This window comes from Sylvia atricapilla, chromosome 3 (genome assembly GCF_009819655.1).
Source record: "Sylvia atricapilla isolate bSylAtr1 chromosome 3, bSylAtr1.pri, whole genome shotgun sequence".
In the NCBI taxonomy this organism is placed as follows: Eukaryota; Metazoa; Chordata; class Aves; order Passeriformes; family Sylviidae; genus Sylvia; species Sylvia atricapilla.
The window spans coordinates 8,169,158-8,191,780 of NC_089142.1; positions in this window are offsets into that span (position 1 = coordinate 8,169,158).

Consider the following 22,623-nt stretch of genomic DNA (forward strand, 5'->3'; position numbering starts at 1 on the left):
TAACCTATTCTGTCTACTCATTAACTAGATTTATCAAAAATATAACACATGAAGCCAGTACACACCAGTAGGTGTATATTCAAATAATATAAAATCAACATCTTTATTTGATCCTTGCAATTCTTCTATTCACATAGTTATATTAATGCTATAAAGTTTCTGTCAAAATAAAGCCAGTTATAGAAATTTTTGTCCTTTTTTCTACAATGAGAAAGGGTATTTTTGTCAAAGAGACTGCAGTGAAATAATTAGTGGCTCCTTACCTTGTGTATTGCTCTCCCTATGCTGGAGTTACACACAATTTAAAACATCAATAAGAAGTAAATTCTTGCAAATTACTATTCTTTCCTCAGTATCCAATAATTTGCTAGAACCAATAACAATGGTGTCAGAATGTAACCTTGGATCAGTCGTGTTCTGTAGTGAACCCATTAATTGTTCACACAATACTAATCCTTTAAGAATACTCAACAAGCCCATGCTAACTCCTTGAGCTTTTTTCTTACGTCTGTTTATAGACCTGAGTGTTCTATTTCTCTTGGTGTTAATGCTCCTGAACATCAAGCAAAAGAGAAAGAAAAGAAAAGCAAATGTAGCCAACTAAAAGCTTGAGATAAGTGAGCTGTTGTCATTGCATTAATATAAAATTGACTACTCTGCTGATAAAAGAAAAACTGATGAAATGCTCTTCTAGTGCTACTGCCTTACTGTTTAAATCAGTGAAATCAGTACTCCAAAATTTGGGGCAAATGCACATACGTGCATTTTTCTGAGTCTTTGGTTGATATATCCTGTCTTCTTCCAAGACTAAGTAAACTTTATTTTTGGAGACGAACTGATTTTTCAGATCCAGGAATATACATGGCCTGCTCAAAACTAGGTAGAAGGAAGGATTAGCAACTACATCTTTTCTTTCCAAGTAAATGTACTAACTAACCACAGAGCCAGAAACATCATCTCCCTGTATTTCTCTGAACCATGAAGGAGATCTGGGATGTCTTCAGTGATCTCACATTTGCTGTGAGCTGTATACACACACTCAGACAGCTGCTGTGAAGCTGCCAATATGCAGAAGCATGTTACTCTGCATTTGTGTTTTGAAGCCAAGAGTCAACAGACTTAAATCAAGCTGTTCTGCCAGTAAATTGAGAATCCCACCTGCCGAATGTGACACCCTCAGCTGGTGATGTGTAGCCCACTTCTCAGGTAGAGGTGAAGTGTTCTGCCAGATTAGTTGTGATTTGTTGCTTTCTTTGCTGTTGTCCCACGCTCATGTCACAGCAAAAGTATGGTCTTGTAGGATGAAGAGAATGGGAAGGTGTTTCCTTCTTCCACTCACGTCAGGATGAACTTTTCCAAATGCAGATTTTTTGGTTTAAAGAAGTGGCATTTGAGAAAGGAAATGAAATAGACAATGAGAAATAGAATGAAAAGAAAAATTGTTTGAGCTGAAAATTGCTGTAAAAATCATCCAGTTCCAGGTCCTGCGTCATGGGCAGGGGCACATTTCACTACACCAGATTGCCCAAAGCCCCATCCAACCTGCCCTTGAACACTTCCAGGGATAGGACATCCAGAGCTTCTCTGAGCAGCATTCTACAAATTATGTATTTACTCCTTTTCCTGGTTCTTTCCAGGACAGGGAAGGTGAAAGCCAGAATCCTGGTGTTATTAAAACCTCACACCATGCAGAGGGAGGATGGAGAGGTGGGTTTTTCCCATGGCTAATGATGTTGGTTGTTTCAGTAAGAACACCAAACTGGAGAATACTATTCCAAAGCACAACACTCACAAAGAAGCATTTGGCTGGTGAGGTGAAGTTCTGAGGAAATTGATGTAATTGTGTGTGTGCACAGGTCTCTTCATCCCTTTAGCAAAGAGAAAGTACCATGCCCTACTAGTCCCAAAGGAAAGGTGGTTATCTTTCTATCACAGAGATTTGTATTCCTTTGGAATAACTTTCACCTTCTTGACTGAAAAATAATCTCTTCCTTATGTGGGAGAAGGTGATAAGTGAGGAGGAGTACCATAGTGAAAGGTGAGATGTAGATAAGAGCAGTTCTGCTTTTTAAACTGTGTGTAAATTAACATCGTGAATTGCATTATGAACACCACTTTTTTTGGAAGAATGTTATTCACTGGTGTTCTCGAAGATGAATCTCATGCTTTGTTTTTAAACATCATGTTGTTATCATGGATCACGTGGATTTTATTTTGTAATTGAAAGTAATGATAGAACTGTAACTTCACACTTAAAAACCAGAACTGCACAGACCAAAATACAACTGCTAAACAGACAGTAGAATTAAAGGTATTTCACTACTGAATTTGTAAGGCATGCAAATTTTTTTCCAGATGCAGATCTAATGCTATGGGTTTGGGGTTTTTTACTGATGATACTGTGCTATTCTATGAACTGTAAAAGTACATGCAAGTAAAGCTGTTGACTATACTGTCAGACCACAGCAATGTTTCCACCAAACCTTGAAAATCTGTATTGACAGAAGCCTACTAAGCTAAAAAAATCTTCTCAAATACATCTTTGATGCCATTACATGTAGAAAGCAAGCAGTACAGGGATTTTCACAGTGGAATATGTGGGGTTTTCATGAATGGGCTGAAGATGAGTGGGACATGTGGCCTTGCAGCAGGGAAGGTCAATTGTATATGGGGTTGTAAGAGCAAGGGTGCACTCATCAGCTTGGGAAGTCCTTTTCCCAAGTACCTGGGAAGTGTCTGCAGTATTGTGCCCAGTTTTGGTCTCCCAAGTACAAGACTTTGTCATTCTGAAATGAGGCGTGAAGGGGCACCAAGCAGATTAGGGGGCTGGAGCACATTAAGTATGAATGATGGAAATCTGAGAGAGGCATTTTTTTCCTATATGAAGTTGATCACAGTTCTCCCAGAGAAGCATCTCAGTCCTTGGACATATTAAGCATCTAATTTTATAAGGCTGTAAACAATCTGATATAGCACAAAACTGGTCCCACTTTGAGCTGGGGAATAGATTAAAAAGGGCTTTTTAAATTTAAATTTTGAACACAACATTTTTAAAAGTGGTTGAATGACTAGCAAAGAAATTCATACATTTTCAGGAGTTTGAATAGTGAAATACTAGATTAACTCAAATGCATAGGAATGTGCAGACACAGATACTTCCATGAAAAGACTGCCAGTGTTGACAGAGTCAGTAGGAAACAGAAAGTGTCATCCAATGCAAAAACTTTGGAGATCACTGTTCATTCAGAAGCCTTGAGAAAAAAGTCACAACGAGCACTGCTACAAGCTACTCACTTAGTGAATAAAAATGAACTTAATCACACACAAAATTCTGATGTTTAGCCACTCTATATGATGAAATGAAACTAATCATCATCAACTGCTACTGCATACCAAACTTGGATGGCTCTCCATGAAGAGCCATCTGGACTCTGACCTTCACCAAAAAGTTCAAGTGGCTCTTGATAGATAAATCAGGCCCGTTGACCACCTCTATGACAATTTCTTCCACATCTGGCTTCCTCAAGATTTTCAACATGCTGTCTTCCTTACACTTGATATTCTGGAAGAGCAAGGCAACAATATGATGTCAACTGCAAGACAGAGGGATCTCAGGGCAAAACAGATTGGTTTTCAGAAATAAATGCTCTTCTAGAAGCACAGTGTTTACAAGGTTTCTGCTTTTAGTTAGAGTCTCAGGGATCAGGGTCACTACCTTCAGAGATGCCATAAGGAAAGATGTTGCCATCTATTCAAATGCACTGAAAAGGAAGTTTGGGTTTTGTTTGTTTTGTTGTCTTTTTTAAAAATAGATGGAATGCTTTTACAGTTGGACATGAAATCTGTTCTTTTACAAAGCTGTGTCTTCGTATGATTTGTAAGTAAATCTCCTCAATAACTGTACTCTTCCAATGTCATATCTTAGGAGTGAGGTCTGGATGAGTTTGAGAAGAGTTTATTGAAATATGTACTAAATTACAACTACTTTCATTACTTCTTATCTCACCATGCCCTGAGCAAAACTGACTCTTTAGCAATGAAATCGAAGCCCAGGAATTGGTTTGTAAGTGTCAGTGTTTTACCATTATGCCTTAGAGCTGTCAAGAGAGGCAGGCACAAGCCTCTCAAAAATAAGCTAGACATGACTGCACATTTTCCTCATTTTTAATAGGAATAGCCCATTCACCATCTAAAAGTGTTCCTTTTTGGCAGAATTAATTTATTTTTAAATGACCTTTTATGGCTTTTTCTCTGTGGAAGCTCACAATTATCAGATTATCAATGAGACAGTGCTAACAGTTTTCAAAAGTGAAGGTTGATAACAGAAACTGGGACTCCGTAGAAGACCACAAAAATTTAATCAAAACTATTGATTGTGCCTAGGAATGGGGCTGAGATAGCTCAGTTTCACAATTTCAACCCAGGGAGTCCTGACTATGAGTTCCTGACACCACTTCGCTCTTTGTCACATATGGTTTCATACCAGGCAACCTTGAATCTGTATCAGAGATGATACTTTCAGCACTGTGAAGTCCAGAAAACTAAGCTCTTATTTGGGATATTGAAACTGGAGCTTTTCAACCACTGAAATTTTTTGAACCTTTGCTTATTTCAGAAAACGTCTGTCAAGAATGAGTAATTTCTGAACAAAAGCTTTGACTGTATCAGTTCAAACATCGATTCCCTAATTCAGTTCTGTACATTTCCACTCGGCAAACATCAGAGAGTTTGCATAGAGAATCAGTAAATTTGGTTGGAGACTTGCAAGGCTGGACTGGACATAGTCCTAGACAGCATAGCCTTTTTTCGTTGTTGACCTTGCTTGAGGTGTAGCTTGGACCAAACACTATTTTCTTGGACTACAGACACAGTGATTTCCCAAGTAACTGATTCTTTAAGCCCTCTTTGGGATATCATCTGGTCTACAGTAATATAAGTAATGCTCTTCTGCAGTATGATGTCAAAAGTGAAACCTACTTCTTGGAATTGTTAGGAACAAAACACTTCTGGGACTGCCTTTAACCACTTATTAATGCTTACCATTAAAAAAAAGATGAAAAACATGATCTGAGTTTTCAATTCAGATTGAATTGAAAACATGATCTAAGATTTCATTTGTAATTTATTTTCTTAAATAAAAAAGGAAAATAAAACAACAGGAATAATTCGTACCAATGAATTGTGCAACATTAACACCCCATGTTGGCCCTTTTGTAGTAACCCTTCTTAATAAGGGATTCCATCATTTACAGAAAGAGATGACAATATGCCATGTGTGCTGAAAATTGACTCCAAGTCCTGGCTGTCAGCTGCCATCAGAGACTGCAAGTAGTACTTGCTTATAGGCTTGTGTTGAATACCCACTTCCAACATGAACCAGATACAGTGACAGCAAAGATTGTGTAACAAAAGAGCCTCTGTCCTCATCTACCTGTGAATCAAATCCTTGTCTATTAACTATGTGATCTAATAAAAGTAATTGGCATTGTTAGGTTAGTTTATTTTATTCATATTCATTTTCAGTATTATACCTGACTTCTATGTTAAGCCTTCCAAGTGAAGGTAATTATTGCCATAAAAGCTCTCCATGCATTTTCTTTAATATATCTTTTATCTTTTTAAATTAAAGTAAATCAGAAATATCTAGCTAAACATTCTATTTATTTCCATCCTCTAGACCAAGAGAGAAAACAGCTTTTCTTTTTTTCCCCATTCTTTTCAACAAGCTTAATGCTAGGTAATCTATTTTACACAATTGTTATATTTAGCCTCAATAACTGTCTTTTTTTTTTTTTTTCCTAAAAAAACCCATGAATTCTATGAATAAGCCTTTCCCAAAACCTTGTTTGCCAAGTGCAGTGAGACTTCTTTAAATGTGAAATGAATGAACCTAAACCAAAATGAATTTTTCCAGCATGAGACCTGAAAAATTAAAACTTGGTAGGGTATATTTATGTATAAATATATGACAGAAGTGTTCATATTTTGTCACCTCGAAGACTGGGAATTTGCTGTTGTGCTTCATGCTGCAGAACTGAGACATCATCTTGCTTTATATTAAGAGTAAATATTTTATATACAGCACCTATAAAAAAGCCAGTCCATAGCCTTTGCCTGTGTTTTCTTTATAAACATATAGAAATTGTTTAACAGTCTAATTGAAAAAGTAATACTAATGTCAATAACAAAGAAATAAATGATATGGTTGATCATCTTTAAAACCACTCTTCAACTAGAGACAGACTATTGCTCAGTCAGACTTTCAGTGCACTAAGAATTTTGTGCTGTCCAAATTTTGCCTAGATATTTTGTTCCGCATTAACTTTTGGGTTATTTTTCATTTGCTAGATTCCCACTTTCCTGGATTAAGATAAAACTGCATAGCAGGCATAAGAGATTTTCCTCACAGCTTGACTTGGAGTGCTGAGGATAAAAAAAAAGACAAAACAGAAAAACTCTCACTCTTAAATAGAAGAGAGCATTTAATATTTTACATCTTTGTATAAGTGCTATGTGTTTTAAAATGATAATGAGGCATTACTATTATAAAAACCCAATTATTTTGCCTGTTGTATGCTTAGGTGTACTTTATCAGGAGCACTGCTGCAGGAATTGCTTTTAAATTCACAAAAGACTTTCCTCTGGAATTGTAAAAGAAGTTATGGAACTCAGATGTCAAGGCTCAGGTGTGTATAATTGTATTACATGGAACATAAAGTTGTGAACCAGAATTACTGTGAGCTCAATAAAATAATGAAGAAAACAGTGAGTGTCTTCTACTTGGTCATGCTTTAGAACTGAAATTTGTTTTCATTACTGAAATAATATTACTCTCATGGTTTTATGTCACTCTAACAAAAATAGTATGGAGTGATTTATGCTACCTTAAGCAACCCAGTTCTTATTATCTATCTTTTTGGATGGCAATTTTAATATTGACTTAGAAACAATGATTAATTGCAAAAAGTAGAACAGATCTATTTCAAACATTCCCTTCAAACTTGCAATTTAATGTGGGTGTAGCTCTACCCAACTGGAGCTCTGTTGAAGTAAATGGAGCTGGCATAATTGCAACTCATTTAAATATATTAGCATTGACACTGATGATGGTATACAGTGGATAAAATTACATCACATTAACGCATCACATGGAGCCTGTGACTCTACCCTGTCTGTACCCTGTCGTGATTTTTCTTCTCTGTCATCCATTTAATTCAACAATTTGAATAGTTTGAATAAATAGACTCATTCAAATATATGTTTTCCAGGTTAATTACTTTGGAGCAAAATTACATTTTAAAAAGGGACTCAAGACAAGACTTTTAAACATACCAAAAAGGCATATATATATAGATAGATAAATAGATATGTGGGATTCCAGGAGAAGAAAATGTAGAGAATTAGGAATTTTTTAAACAATAAAGAATAACATTACATAATAGCTTGAAAAATCTACAGTGAAGGCACATGTGAAAGTCCTGTTATAGCAGTGTTTATAACCTTCACAAGTCTGCATAAATACATATGTCTATATATCTATCATACACCTAAAAAAATACACATAGAGTTACAAACATATATTATGTACACATAAGCTCATATGATGCTTACCTGCATAAGGCTTAATTCCTTAAAGTGGGGTTGATAATGACACAAATAAGAAAATCCTTAAGTCAGCAGAACCTTCAAGAATAAGCAGTAACTTGGTTTTAAAATTTTGTATTCAGATTTCTTGAACAATTATCACCTCACCTGGGTATTCTAACAAGTTAATCAGTAGCTGAATTGAAATACTCATCAACACACTATGTAATTTCATTGAGAGTATCTGCTAACTCAGATCAACTCAATTAATCTCTAGTGGAATGAAACAAAGAAACAGATGGTAATGTGTTTTAGTCAACACCAACTTTTTATTCTGCGTACATTTTTAAGTACACTATTCCTAGGCATTACTCCTAAGGCATTGAGAAATTGCCTTACTTTTAATCTAAGGTTTTAAATAGGCGCCAATAAGACATTCTCATATTCCATTTTGTCAGTAATGATTAGAGTTTTCTCAAATAAAACATTTTCCTTAGGCTCAGTTATGCATGATACTCATCCTGACACACCCACTGATTTCCTAGGAACAAGTTCAGGATCTGCCACCACCACCACCCTGGCACAGAGGTCATGTCCTACCCAGTGAGCTGCACTGATATTTAGCTAAATGCACTCAGCACTGCTGCATGTGCTAACAGATGGTGATCAGTAAGAATGCATTTGATATCACCTTTTCCATAATTCTTCAAAGGTAAGGGTTTGGCACCTTAAACTGCTTTGTCTTCATCTTTATGCAGGAAAGATAAAGGTAAATCTTTCAGTCCACATGACTCTGATAGCAGCAGCCTCTCTTTTCCTTTGGTCCAGTGGTCAAGACATTTAAAAAGGTGGCTGAAACATGAGTGCCAAGCTTGTCTGTAATATTATTTATAACCTCACACTGCACCAGGTGAAGTTCAGGTTGGACATGATTAGGAATTTCTTCATGGACAGAGATCTCAAACTTCAGAATGGATTGCCTAGGAAAATGATGGAGTCACCATCTCTGCAGGTGTTTAAGAGATGACTGGATGTAGAAGTTAGTGTCATGGTCTGGTTGATGAGGAGGTGATCAATCAATAATTGTACTCAATGATCTTGGAAGTAATTTCCAACATAAATATATTTCTATAATTATTTATACAATTTCCATTTAACAACAACAAGATTAAAACACACAGAAATGTTCCAGGAGGAAGGGCTGAAACCTTTTATTTCCTATTCCTACCCACTTTTCATAAGCTAAGAGCTTCACTCATGGTCCAGCTCTTGTAATCTTGATTGCTTGCTCCAGCACTGCAGCAGCCATGTCAGAATGGGCTACAACCCGTGTCACAGGTAAGTCTGTAGCCTTGAGGTCAGGGCAGACTTTGGGATGTTAGCAGGCTGTTGGTCACATTGGGAAATTAATTAAATACAGTCATCCATCTCATGATTTATGTTCTGCCTATGAGTGTGTATATAAAAACATACAAAAAACAAACAGACCCAACAACTGGACAAATCCCCCCTCTTTCCAATGTCTTTTGGAGGAAATAATTGCAACTTTATTCATTGAGATAATTTTCTGTGTATACTGAGTTGGACTTTCAACATGACTGGCTAGCAGTTTGGATTCTCATGTGACATAAACAGATTAAAGGTCATTTTCTGAGTCCTCTCTGTGGTAAGGTCTTGAGTATTTTTGTCTTGGACAAGCTGAGAAACAAGATCCATGTGTACAAAGAAAAAAGTATATAATTCAAATAGTAGATACTCTGCAATTAAACCATCTTCAAATTGAGGTGACAGCTTAGGATGGGCTATTTTATAGTTAAAATTCTGGCTCCATAGTTGAATTATTTATGTAGACCTTTACAGGCATTATGTTCTTACTGGCATCCTTACTATGTTTCAGCCACTCTTCATCACTTGCAGAGATCCACAGAACTCTGTAGTATTTTTAGTTCTTAAAAAGGAGAAGCACAGTGTAGATTTAGTCATGCAGTGAAGATATGACTTATACTGATAGTATATCACCAGCACAGGATGCAAACAGAGCCCTTCTGTCAGCCAGAATCTGCATTCAGGGTTTGGCCACATGAGGCAGTGAGGGGAAGGTGTATCTTTTAACTCGAGGAGACACTAGCAAAAAAAAGAGAGCAATGCTCTTCCACCTTCAAACATGATTTAACCACTCTTCCTCACTCTTTTAGTTTTTTTGTGTATTGTTTTTTATGTTATTTCTATGGTTCCTGTGTTGGTTTAGCTGCCATTTCTTCTGTTTTAAATTTATGTATCTCTTGTTCTGTATCCATATTTCACCTCTTTTGTTCTGACTTTACCAATTCTCCTTTTTCTCTGTCTTTTTCCCTGATAGCTGATCCTTTCTTATATCAGTATTTTATGCACTCTTTGCTTGTCTATCATCCCCTTTTCCTTTCTTTTGCTTTGCATTTCCCTCTATTCAGTTTTTTTCTTGTCAGTTAGCTTGTGAAGAAATATATTATGGGAAATAGTTACATACAAGATATTTCTCTGAAAACACAACTACATTTACAGTAACAGAAGTCAACACATAGACCTGCAATATCAAATTGTGGATGAATTCTGTTTAATCCAAGCTAAACTAATGCATTTATGGGGTGCCATATGTGTGCCAGATCCTTTAAAAACATGAAAGACAGAGTATATGCACTAAAAATATTACAACTGAGCATTCTCAGTTTTATGGAATCTATTTCAGTTTGTGCTAGATAACATATTTCACAAGTATAGATAAAGTTGGCGAACAGATCAAGAAGAAGGCTCATAAAGAAGATACTTTTGGATCAAGGACTTGAAGGAGAAAAGAGATTGGTCGATCCAGGTCATAATTTTGAAGCATCAGCTCCATGTACTAACACTGGAACATCTACACAGTCCAAAAGCAGCCTGGATTCTACCATTTCATGTTCCTCTGCATGCATTATATGTGCACTTAATGCATGCATTTGTATTTTATACATAGATATATCATATTTATTCTAAACTTTTGTCCAAAGAACTATCCACAGAGGATGATCTTCTCATCAAATTTGTGGTTAGTGGATCATCTTTGCAGGTGGTTCACATCTCATCTTTATGACAAATAGAATTTATTCCATATACTCACATAATGCCATGAATTAGCATTATATCTACTGTGCCTTTAAAACACAGACTATTTTAAAAAAATCAAGGGTTTTTTTTTTTTTTTTTTTTTTTTTTTTTTTTTTTTTTTTTTTTTTTTTTTTTTTTTTTTTTTTTTGTTCTGACTTGGTACTAGAGAGAGATCTTTTGAGTTTTACTGTGAAGGCAAGAAAGGAAGATATTTATAATAGTTAATAGCCTGAACATTGGAACAATCTCCTAAAATGGAAAAGGCAAATCTTCTAGTCCCTGATTTGTGTGATGTGAATAACTGTCTTCTAAAGAGTGTGTTAGTTGGCTAGACAAAATAAAAATTCTGTTTTTCTATTTTTAAAATTAACAGAAATTTATAAATCTTTCTGAAAATAAAATTAATTTCAATTAGAAAGTTTCAATGGATTGAAAATTCCTAATGCTTCTAGAGATTATTGTTATTTTGGGAGTTAAAACTCATAAGCTTTGTTGTCTGCTCACATATTCTGCCAGGGTTATTAACATTGTAAGTCTTCTCAGAGGTTTCATCCAGTGGAAACATTTGATATTTCAACAGTTTCCTCTCTCAAATAAATAAGAAACTAATAAAATGTTGAAAGACATCACATCACAAAAACCTGGAAAGGTGGAAAAGAGAAAGTAAAAGAACAGATCTAAGTAAACAAACTAATTTAGTGCATAATTTATTTCTTTTGCATCAATGTTCATTTTTTTCTCTAAAAAATGGAACTGAAAAAAGTATATTTTTAACTCATGCCTCTTAATTATAAAATTTCTTTTTAATCAATCATTCGATTACTTATGAGAACTCCCAAATGAAGAAAAAGAAGAAACATTACTGTGAAAGATTACTATCTGTATTTCTGTTTCTTTGCCCATCCTGGTTTCCTTAAGTTTTCTGTTGGTAAAACCATTCTTCCTCTTGTTGGATTCATTCATATCACCCATTCTCTTTGCCATGCCATTAGTTTGCTCTGGACTCAAAATTGTCAGTAGATGGATGAAGACCCAAAGGGCACAAATTTGTGTCAGTGTAGACACTGACATTCCTTTTCTTGCTTCATAGAGTGAAAGAAGTTAATGGAAAAATATGTTGTGACTTACTCTTTATTGACTGAGACAATAAAAAACAAAATTTTGATGGAGAAACCAATGATTGCTGTGTTTAAAATTAATGGAAAAGAACTCTGAAAGTCAAGATAGGCCTGTTCATGAAACCAGAATCTTACTCAGCTTAAAAAGATTTCTTTGTTTCATGGTCAGAACAAACATAGATGAGCCACCTCAAGCAGAGGTGAAGCTTTTCTTTTGTCAATTAAATTGCTCTTGAAAATCTGCCATTTCATATCTAATAAGGCACTTTTCCTTTAATCAGTCTAAGTGACCTGACAGGCTGGCTGGTCCAATTAGATATACATCCTATTTTTATGCATTAATTTAGTTTACATAAAAAAATGCAAAATCAAAAGCTTTGGAAGCATTAGGACACAAAATCACAGCACAAATCAAACCTTTCTGGAATGGAGCAGTTTCATTCCAGCAGCAGTTCAAATTTCAGTGACCAAATATCAATATTCTATATTTATTCAGTTGAATTGTAGGAATTACCACATTGAATCAGATTGGATAAAAATCCATCCATTTTATTATCTTGTTCTTAACATTGGTTAGAACCAAATGTTTCAAAGAAACATAAAAAAATCCTCTGCTTAAAAACCTGGAATAGATAAAGATGGTATAAAATTTTCCTAAAGAAAATTTTCCTAAAGAAAGGAAGTCTTTTAAACCCTATCATTAAGAAATTGATTTAACCGCTAAGTAACAATGCTTAAATTTCCTCTGAAAGTTTTATTCAGTATACATGAACAACTATAGAACAAATCATAGAGGAAAATATAGAACATTGGTTATTTTAATTATACAAAAAGCCTTTTATTTCTGCCTGAAGAATTCCGTTTTCTTATTTTTGCTGCTGTTGGTAGTTGTTAGTACAAAGTGCTGTGACTATGACTAGGAATGTCAGTATCTGTTGGGTATCTTCGACAGCTAAAGGCTGGATTCAGACCATTATTTAATCAAACATCTCTCCAGGTGAACATAAACAACTTCTGATTTTTGCTCAGTGATTGTAAAACTATCCTGTTTATTTGGACCAGTAACTAAGATTTGTTACTCCATGGGGGATTACTCTTGAATAGCTGCTGAAAAAACCCAATCAAAGTACTTTGATTAAATTCTGTCTCATTCTGGAATCTTCCTGTGCAGCTTTGTATCATTCTTCTGATAAAGAACAAGTGTTGTTTTGTAGGGGAGGGAGAAATAATGCTGCCCATCCCTAAAAGAAATATTTTCCCCATGTGTAACAGCTGTGGAATGATATACAGCTTTTTAATAGACTTTTAAAAGCTATCTTGAGACTTAGTAAAAAGCTTCCATGCCCAGTAGATAACTAAATGTTATAGTAATTTTAGTGCCAGACCTTAATTAAAAAGAAAACCATAAAATGTATAAATGGGTACTGTAGAGAATGATGCAGCTTTGCATAACCATTTATGTCTCCTCATCACAAAGATTGCAGAAATTAATAAGAGGACATAATTTGTGTAATAGTGTACTGGACACAAGGTGGTTAATATATTTTTACCCTTTGAACAAGCAGTTGTTGCTTGGAGTGCACAGTTTCATCTTCGCAAGTAAACTCTTCCATAAGGAATAGTCCCCAACAAGCAAACCTGTTGTTAAGACTGTGTCTGCAAATGAATTGTCTATAAACAAACTCAGCATCTGGCAGACATTCCAAGGTGAAAGCCAAACAGATGGCTAATTTAATATAATCTAAGTGACTTTGGATCAGATAAAGCAATTGAATTAACAGCACTTTAAATGAACGTATACCACACATTCTCACTATGCCATTATAATGGACACCTTTTTATATCTTGAAAATCATTGCTAATTGAAGTTTCATATGGTGAATGCTTATATCTGTAAGATGTACTGCTAACCAGCCTGAAAAAATTTGCCATTTTAAATAAAAGAAGCCAGTACTATAACCTTTATTATAACTGAAATGCAATTATTTTCTTCAGAACTCTTACATACAATTTTTGAATCAAGATATGTACACTTAATACCATTGATCTTGTAAGTGCACATGCAGCAGAAATAATCTGTTATGCCAGTGTACAGGTATATACATACCTTAATTCCACATACATATGCATATATATATATCTGTATATACACATGCAGATATAAAAATATATATTATGCTGTAAGTTTGGGAGTTTTAAAGTATTTATTTATTAAATGCAAAACCCCTCAAACAACAAAACAAAATAACTTTTCAATTATAAAGAGGGTTTAATTATTATTAGCAGTTGTTATTTGTGACACTTTTTGAAGATACATACTTTGGTCTATAGCAAAGAAAACAAACAAACAAATTTCTCTTAATTGCCTTGCACACCTCAACTGCTTTGAGGGGGTGAAATACTTACTGAATACTGAGCTATATTGTTTGTACTCAGCCAAAGTCAAATGCTTAAAATTCCTTTTTATTTATTTTTATATATACATGCAAGTTAGTTCTCTGTGTGCTTTCTGATCCTTCTTCCCAAAAACATCTTTGTTACATTTGTGTAAAATAGGTAAAAAGGAGATGTAGAGGAGTTTGTGCTGTACAAAAGAGATGTTTGAGAAAGTATATCTTCAGCTTCTTTTCATTTCTTTCTCAGTTGCACAGAACTCTGAAATTCCTGCCAAGTCCACAATCACATTAAGCTCCAGAGTTAGACATAAGATCTATTGGAGATGGATTAAAAACTGGCCTGCTGTGCTGCATGATGTAAGGAAGAGCTCCTTCCTTGTACTCGGGAGCTCTGAGAGAATGACCTCAGGTCCCTGGGCAAAGGGCCATCCACTGTTTTTTGGCAGTGTCTGCCAACCAATGGGAAGCTAAAATAAAGGGAAAATTCACAAACACAGTTATAAAAACTCTGGTGCTGGCAATTGCAAATAGACTGATTTGATTACCTATGTAGTCTTTCATTTCTCTGGTTTTGTTTTCCTATACACTGAGATATCAAAAAATTTTTTCTGGCACTCTGGCATAGGCTATGCCTTGCTGCTATTTACATTCTGGAAAAAAAAAATCTGAAAAATTATTGAACTTTTCCAAATGCCTAACTTTCTCTCTCTCTCTCTCTTTTTTTTTTTTTTTTTTTTTTTTTCCTTTCATGTATGGCTTAACATCATTGCTAGAAGCATGGAGAAGGAATAGAGGAGTCGAAGGCAGGTGGAATTTAATAATCAGTGAAGTAAGTCAAGCTGATTTGGCTCATCTCTGTTACAGTCTCTGTTGTATATCTGTCATCTGATATTATTGAATACTCTGAATTTTTCTAAGTATTCTATTACATCTCTTATCTTGTAGTAGGCAAATTTTCCTTCAAATTATACTATAATAATACAAACTAAATACATACATAATGGATATATAATGGATATAAACCCACAAATATTTCTATTTTTTTGATGCATAAAAACCCACATTATTAAGCACCTAGTCTGCTGCTAATCCATATCATATAATTCTATTTCCTCTTCAACAAGGTAAACTTTTGTCAAAATCTGAGATTTTAAAGCTGGCTGTGGAAGGATATCAGCCGCTAGATATGAATCTAGTAAGAAGAGCCAACACAGATAACAACAACAACAAAAAAATTTATATATATATATATATATATATATATATATATATATATATATATATATACACACACATAAATTTTTCCTCCATCTACACATTTCCAAATCAGGAAATTTTTAGTGGGACATAAGATATTCTCTTGACCCAGCCATTTAGGAAACAATTCATAACTCTCTAACTATGAGGAAAATATTTTTTTTTAATCTACAGCAAATTAAGCTACTGGTTAATATTTTCCTTTTCTTTTAGTAAAGGTAATTTTTGCAGTCTAAATCTCCTCATGAGCAAAAGAAAACACCCTTTTACACAAAGTAGATTAGCATTCTACTGAAGCCACAAAAAAGAGTTTTTATTAGTTAGTCCAGCTGTGATGATAGCAGCAATGCTAGTTAAATTGAAATAGTTACAGAAAAGCCTCACTATTAATATACATATATTTATATCTCTCTATATGCATATATATATGTATATAAGTATATGTTTAAGTGTATATCTATAAAATATATGTAAAGTATATCTATAAAGTATATATATTTTTAAAAATGTGTGTATTTACACATGTGTGTGTGTGTGAGTTTTCCTATACGTGAACGCCCTTTTCCCCGGTGCACTTTGCACTCTCCCTTCACCCCATAGTTAATGGGACAACAGTTTTTGTGAGCTTCAGGAATAAAGGAATAAGAACTGGGCACAGTGAGCTGGGAGTATGTTCATTGGGCAGAATATGATGGTTGTTGTGGTTTCTTCCTCTTCAGTCTGGGGTTACCTCAGCATTGATTTTACAAGTTTTCTGACAGTTGCTTGCTTGCTTTTACCCTGCTATTTCCCATTTCCATGTGTCCTCTTTCTTACCCTTAAATTTGGGTTTGCCTCACTCACCAGGTGAGGTTTTTTCTTTGTGGAAAATGCTCTGGGATTTCTGATGTCATCTGATAACCCCCCTTTTCTATAACATATTATAATCCTGCAGTCAAAGACAGTTCACTTAAATCATAATAGCTGCTTGGTTTTACTCTCTATTAATTAACAATAGGTGTTATGCCACACAGTGGTACAGGGATAAATTCAAGCTGAAAGAAATTTGGCCACAGTCACCTCATAAGTAAAAAACATGCAACCTCAGCTAAAATAAAGTTAAATTCACCTCAAGCCAGTTCAAGGCCAGACAAGTCTGAAGTCCCTGTTCTCTCAAAGCCTGTCACCTTTTACTAGAAACATTATAATTTAAAAGTCATATTTGTTGAGCTATGCAGTCTTTGGTCTTCTCTATACATGTAAATCATTGCAGTTAATAGGATGGTTTAATGAAAATTAGTTGTAGAAGAAATATGTGCATTGGTTGAGCTACGTCTGAAGTAAAAATTGCTTTAGAAAGGAGTTTAAAGTTTATTAATAGATGATTATTCATTAAAACTTTATAAATTTATATATTTATTAATATTATGGCTTGATAACTGCCTAGTTATCTTAAATGTGTCTTATCCATATTACACAAGTTAGGAATATACAAATTTGCAGAATACAGGACTGTACTACATACCACTGGATTTTGCAACCCATGGAAAGAGCAAGATAAACATCAAATTATTAAAGAATAACATTTTTAATTACTTATACTAATATATTCCCAACATATAAGCCCATATTTCCGTATATGAGCAGTATGGAACAAAAGGAGGAATTTAACAAGGTCTAAAAAGAACTATTTTGAAGCTAATTTTTCATTTTAAAACAGATGTCTTCTACTCTACTCAATGAAAAGAAAAATATAATTCTCAGGAGAAAATTAGCTCAGCACTAAGGTGAGTGTTAAAGGCAGATGAGATGAACAACCATCTAAAAGATTCTTCTTCTATGTGGCAACAGCCCTCCATAAAGAGAATTTATTCACCATCTCTTGACAGTACTGGAAAATAATCCTTAAACTAACATAATTGTAGGTAAGGTGACAAAACATGTTTTGCTGTTTCCCATAGCCATGCAGAAACTGTGTTCCGTGAAATATCTTCCACAACACTGATCTAAGAAAGAGGGCACTTTAGGTTTGCTGGTAAAGACAACCTTTTGGAAGCTTTACCTGCATCTTGGCAGGTAAACTCAATGCAACCACCCCAGCTGACTCAATATGACCCACATGACGGGGTCTAATACTTAAGACAGAAACTATTATTTGTGTTTGACTGTTGTAGATCAATCTAAGAACGTTACATATGACTATTTGGTCTCCGTGGCTTTTTTTTTACCACCTTCCCATCTCTTCCTTTGTGCCTAAAATTTGCAATGATTAGTCTAGTTATTGGTTGTTTTTAATTAACATAAGAATTAGAGATTGATCTTCAAAAGAATATTCCAGGGGGCAGGAAGAGAAAGTAGGCTCATATATCTTATACTACCTTCATCACTTATGATCTCTCTTCCTTTTATCCAACAATGAGACCTCTAAGTGGAAAGAGAAAATGTATTAAAAATATTTTAGTTTATTTAAACAAGTGCAAGTTGGATGGTCTGAAAAAGTTTTCAAAACTGTGGTTTATAATGGAAGGAACTTCCCAAAGAGTAAAAAAGCCCCAATACACTGAAGTTTTTATTCATCACACATAATGTTTCAATAAAGCTGAAGGGCCTTGTTATCGTGTTTTTCTGGGTCAAATTTGCCAGCTGACACTTTTCTGCCTTCCTTCATCTTCATCTGTAGCCCTCTCTTAATGCCAGTGAGCACAACTGCCAGGAATTCCTCTGAGCACATAGACTGCTTCCTCTGCAATATGTCAGGGCTACCTTTGGATCTGAAAGACTTCACTTTGCATTCCAACTCAACTCCAGTGAATTTTGTTAAGAAAATAAGTTTTAAGTGACCTTTTTTCTTCTTTAGGAGGTAGATTGAAATAAAGAGCTGTTAAATCAGCTCCCATTTAGTTTGTGAGCTCTGCCAAGCTTTGTCTAAAGCACAGAAGGAAGGAGAGGCAAAGAAGAGCATTTTTTCCCCTGCTGGGCTGATTTTCTCAAGGTCTAAACACTTCAGTTTAAAAGCAATAAAAATTCAATTATATGTTCAAAATTATAGAATTTTTTTCCGGCAGCTCCTTCTGTGATTAATTACTATAATGGTGTAGAAATAGCTGTTATTGCAGAACCATCTTATGTTCCAAAGCTTATAGATCCCTACTCACTGTGAGAATGAACTTGTAAAAATACAACCATTTTCTAAAAAGTGAGGAAGGAGGGAAATCAAGGTGGTTATTTTTATCTGCTACAGGGAGGTGTGATTATGTGAGTTGACTCATTGCTACCTGAAGGGATTCAGATCAAAATTAAGACTTTCTACTCAAGCACACAATTAAAGTTCATTGCAAGTGTTATAGGCAAGCTGGCATTTGCTGAACAAAGTATGTGCTACAAACAGATGCACCACTGGAAACAGAGGCAGAAAATTTCTTCCCTAGGATGATTCTGCTTTATTAAATCTGACAACTTCCACTTGAGCTCAGTGTCCTGATCTAAAAGAGAGTTTTTCATTTGCTTTAAGCAATTGCCATATAACGTGCCAGTTGGATGGAAATCAGCTTGTAATTTTACTCACTGTCCAAGGAAAAAAAAAATCCAAACATTTCTTAAAAATCCCACACTCTTCTTGATGCTGACAAATAAAAAAAAAAAAAAGCCTCAACCTTTTCATTGCTTCCTGCCTTTGTGGAGAGAACAGCATTAAAAACTGGGTTACAAATCTCTTTATCAACAGAAGTAAAATAAGGCATTTGAAAATCTCCCACAGTGGGAGAAAATACTCGAGTTCAAATTTTCCCAATCTATATGCTAACTCTAAAATATTAAAAGATGTATAGTAAGTCATATGAGTTAGTATTAAATGAAACTTTAATTAAACATCTAGATGTATAATATCAATCAGAGACATAATCCATAATAAAACATGTTTTTGCTTTCATGGCATGAGTAACTTTACATGGCATTTATTTAAAGTTATATCTGTCCTCTCAATTCACACACAAACACCTACTACTGCTAGCTGAAGCCATGCATAAGAACAAGAAAAAGCACCATCACTACTAATGACATTCATAGAGAAAAGGAAGACTAGGAAACCTGAAACTGAGTATGGAAAGAAATGCATATCCAAATTTGCTATTTTTAAGTTCATGAGATTCATTTAAGCAACAGTTTAGGGAGAAGTAAGTAGAGGACAAACACCAACTTCATCCATAGGTTTGGGTGAGGATGCAAAAAACTTTACTGAATGTATAGTAGTGGAACAAGTTAATAATTCAGTATTTGGATTACAATAACACCTGGAGACCTATTGTGCACAGCACTGCCCAAATGTATGTTGAAAGTTAGTCCTGGTCTGGAAGGGAGTATAATCCAAACAGACAGGAGAGGTGATTTGACATTCAGGACCACAGTAGTTGAAAAACAAGAAATTATTTACATTTGGCACTGTAAACCCAAAGACCTATCCATTTCAACACATCATATTTAAAGTGAATTACCAGGGACCAAGCAGGGCTCATAATATTTTAGCTAAACTCCTTTTCTCCCCAAGAGCTACAAAAATAATATTATTCCTTCCCAGCTAAGAATGATTAGGATCTCATCTTACTCCAAAATACAAGTCCTACCACACAAGAGGTCCATTGAATATTTTAAGGAAGTATAACCAATTTTTAATATTTCAGTTTTATATTGATTGCTGGAATTAAAAATAAAACCTCCTATTTAGGTTTTCAATTGTGTACTGATTTGATTTGGCCCTTAGTTTTCTAATTACATGGAAAAACTGTTCCTTTCTTCCTTTCACTGTTTTTGGGCTATGATTTATTCCATTCCCACTCATCACTGAGGGCAGTGATCAGTTCATGTGTGTTCAACCCTGTCTTTCATTCAGAACCTGCAATCCCACAGTCAGAAATATTTTTCCTCTGGATGCGTCTTCAAGCCTGTTTCCACATTTTATGAGGATCCTCATCTTCTGGAGGCCTGTCTGGCCAAGATTGACACAATGAGGGAAAGAACATGGAAGGAGGCAGAGGAAATTCAGATTTCAGTGAACTGAGTGACTGTGGACTTTTGGGAAAAGTGGAACAGTGCCCCTTCCTTATCCGCCCTAAGAGTACATATAGTAAAGTAAAATAATCTGGATCTTATTCTGCCTCTGAGCTGGCATAGTGAGACATTTAATTGCAAATTAATCTCAAATAGCCAGAAAATTATATTCTTTCAATTATTACTTTATCACGTTTGCTCCAGTGTTTCCTATGAAAATTGCATCTGGATTACACCCTCTCTTTTTCTATTGATCTATGGAGAGCATTTCTTGATAGGAAAGACTGAAGTGGGGAGAAGATGGCAAAGGAAACACCTGGGCGAGGTATAAAGGCAAACCACAGCAAGTAGTAAATCATAATGAAAACCCATTTTTCTGTCTTTTTGGCCTTAGTGTTTTCTTCTGTACCTCATTGTCTCCTTATTGCTGATGAATGCAATTACTCAGGCCTGGTGTTCCTGAATTTTTCTTTGAAAGCGTAGCTGTCCTAACTTAAAGTCACATTATCAGCTCTTAGGTATCACAATCCTAAGCAGTTACTTAGATATATTATATTTAAGGGGAATTTTTCTCACCTCTTAATGTCTATTCTTTGCATGACAGTAAAACCCCACTTTTTTGCATACCCCACCTCAATGATAATTTGTCACTTTCCCTCCCTTTTATTTTGTCTTCAGTTGCTCTTGGCCAGCTGCCAAACATTCCTATAATCAAGAGTCTCTATAACTGTATAAACCTGAAAACATTAAATTTCAGCTTCCTATGAGTAAAAAACTTGTTTCTGATTGATTGCAAGTTCAGGACAAGACAGGTAAAATTCCAGAGAGAGGTCTTGAGCTCCTGTATTGACTCTGACTTGCTTTTAGTAGACTATGTGCAATCTTTGACAGATCAAACAAACTGCAATACCTCAGGTGTACTGGCTGTTTTTCTTAACTTAGGTCTATCCTCTAGGTCTGATGACAACTTTTGAACACTCTGCTTTCTTTAAGTTTAATAGCAATATCTTTGAGGCTGGAGGAGTACCTAAAAATGTTTGATAAGAAAAAAGAGCAAAATAGAAAAAGGAATTGACTCTAATAGGATTTGGTGAACTCAAAATTTAGTTTTTTGTTTATTTCTTGGAAACTTAAAAATAAAGTTAATATTTTACAAAATGCTTATGAATGCATTGTCTATCAAAACACTAAATTCTAATATTGGAATAGGGATGGAAAGGGATATTCATAAAAAAAATAAATCCGAAGCATAAGCCCTTCAGAAAAAGAAATTGTATATAAAACTTTTTTTATAATCAGAATATTTTTTTCCTCTAGCTTTCATTCAAACAAAAAAGTCAAAGTAGGTGGATACATTTCTCCTCAGCACACTTGGCAGAGGGTGGGAAAGGCACCTTCATTAACATTTCCTATTTTAAATTTGGTCTACACTCAAAATTACTACTACTACTTGTGATAGTACTGCTACTACTGCTGCTACTATTACTGTTAACTGTACGTATTTTGTCTGACCTTTTCTTGCATATTTAGTGAGAACTTTTAATCTGTTTAATAGTTCTTGAAAGTTAATGTGACTTTTGCAAAACGTTCTAAAAAAATCTGTCTTGAAAAGCAGATGAACTAAGAGCTTGAGACATACAGACCAGTCTACTTCAGTTTAGCCCTAGGATAAAGCAAACAAAATATAGAATCCAACTGTGAGTGTCTAGACAAGAATAATGTAACACTGAATAAAAAAAGAACACCAAATTATTAGAAAAAGAATCATTAAGTTAAATTACCTCAATTTTCTCTTGCAACATGACAATTAGTGGGTTGCTGAAGAGTAGACTGAAAACTTAGAGACACTTGTATTGTATGCAATCACATTTCTGTATATGGGCCAGAGAGGGGACAAATACCATAATGATGGTTCTACTGAACTGGTAGAACCACCCCCTGCAAATTTACACAATTATTTCCAATCTTTCACTTGACAAACTGGTTTGACAAAGATAATAAGGAGAACGTGGCATAGGTCCAGAGGAGTAATTTAATATTTTTATTAATGATTTAAATGATAGAATAAAATAAACTAGTGAGTTCATTACATTTGTAGACACAGTAAATTTGAATAAATTGTGCCT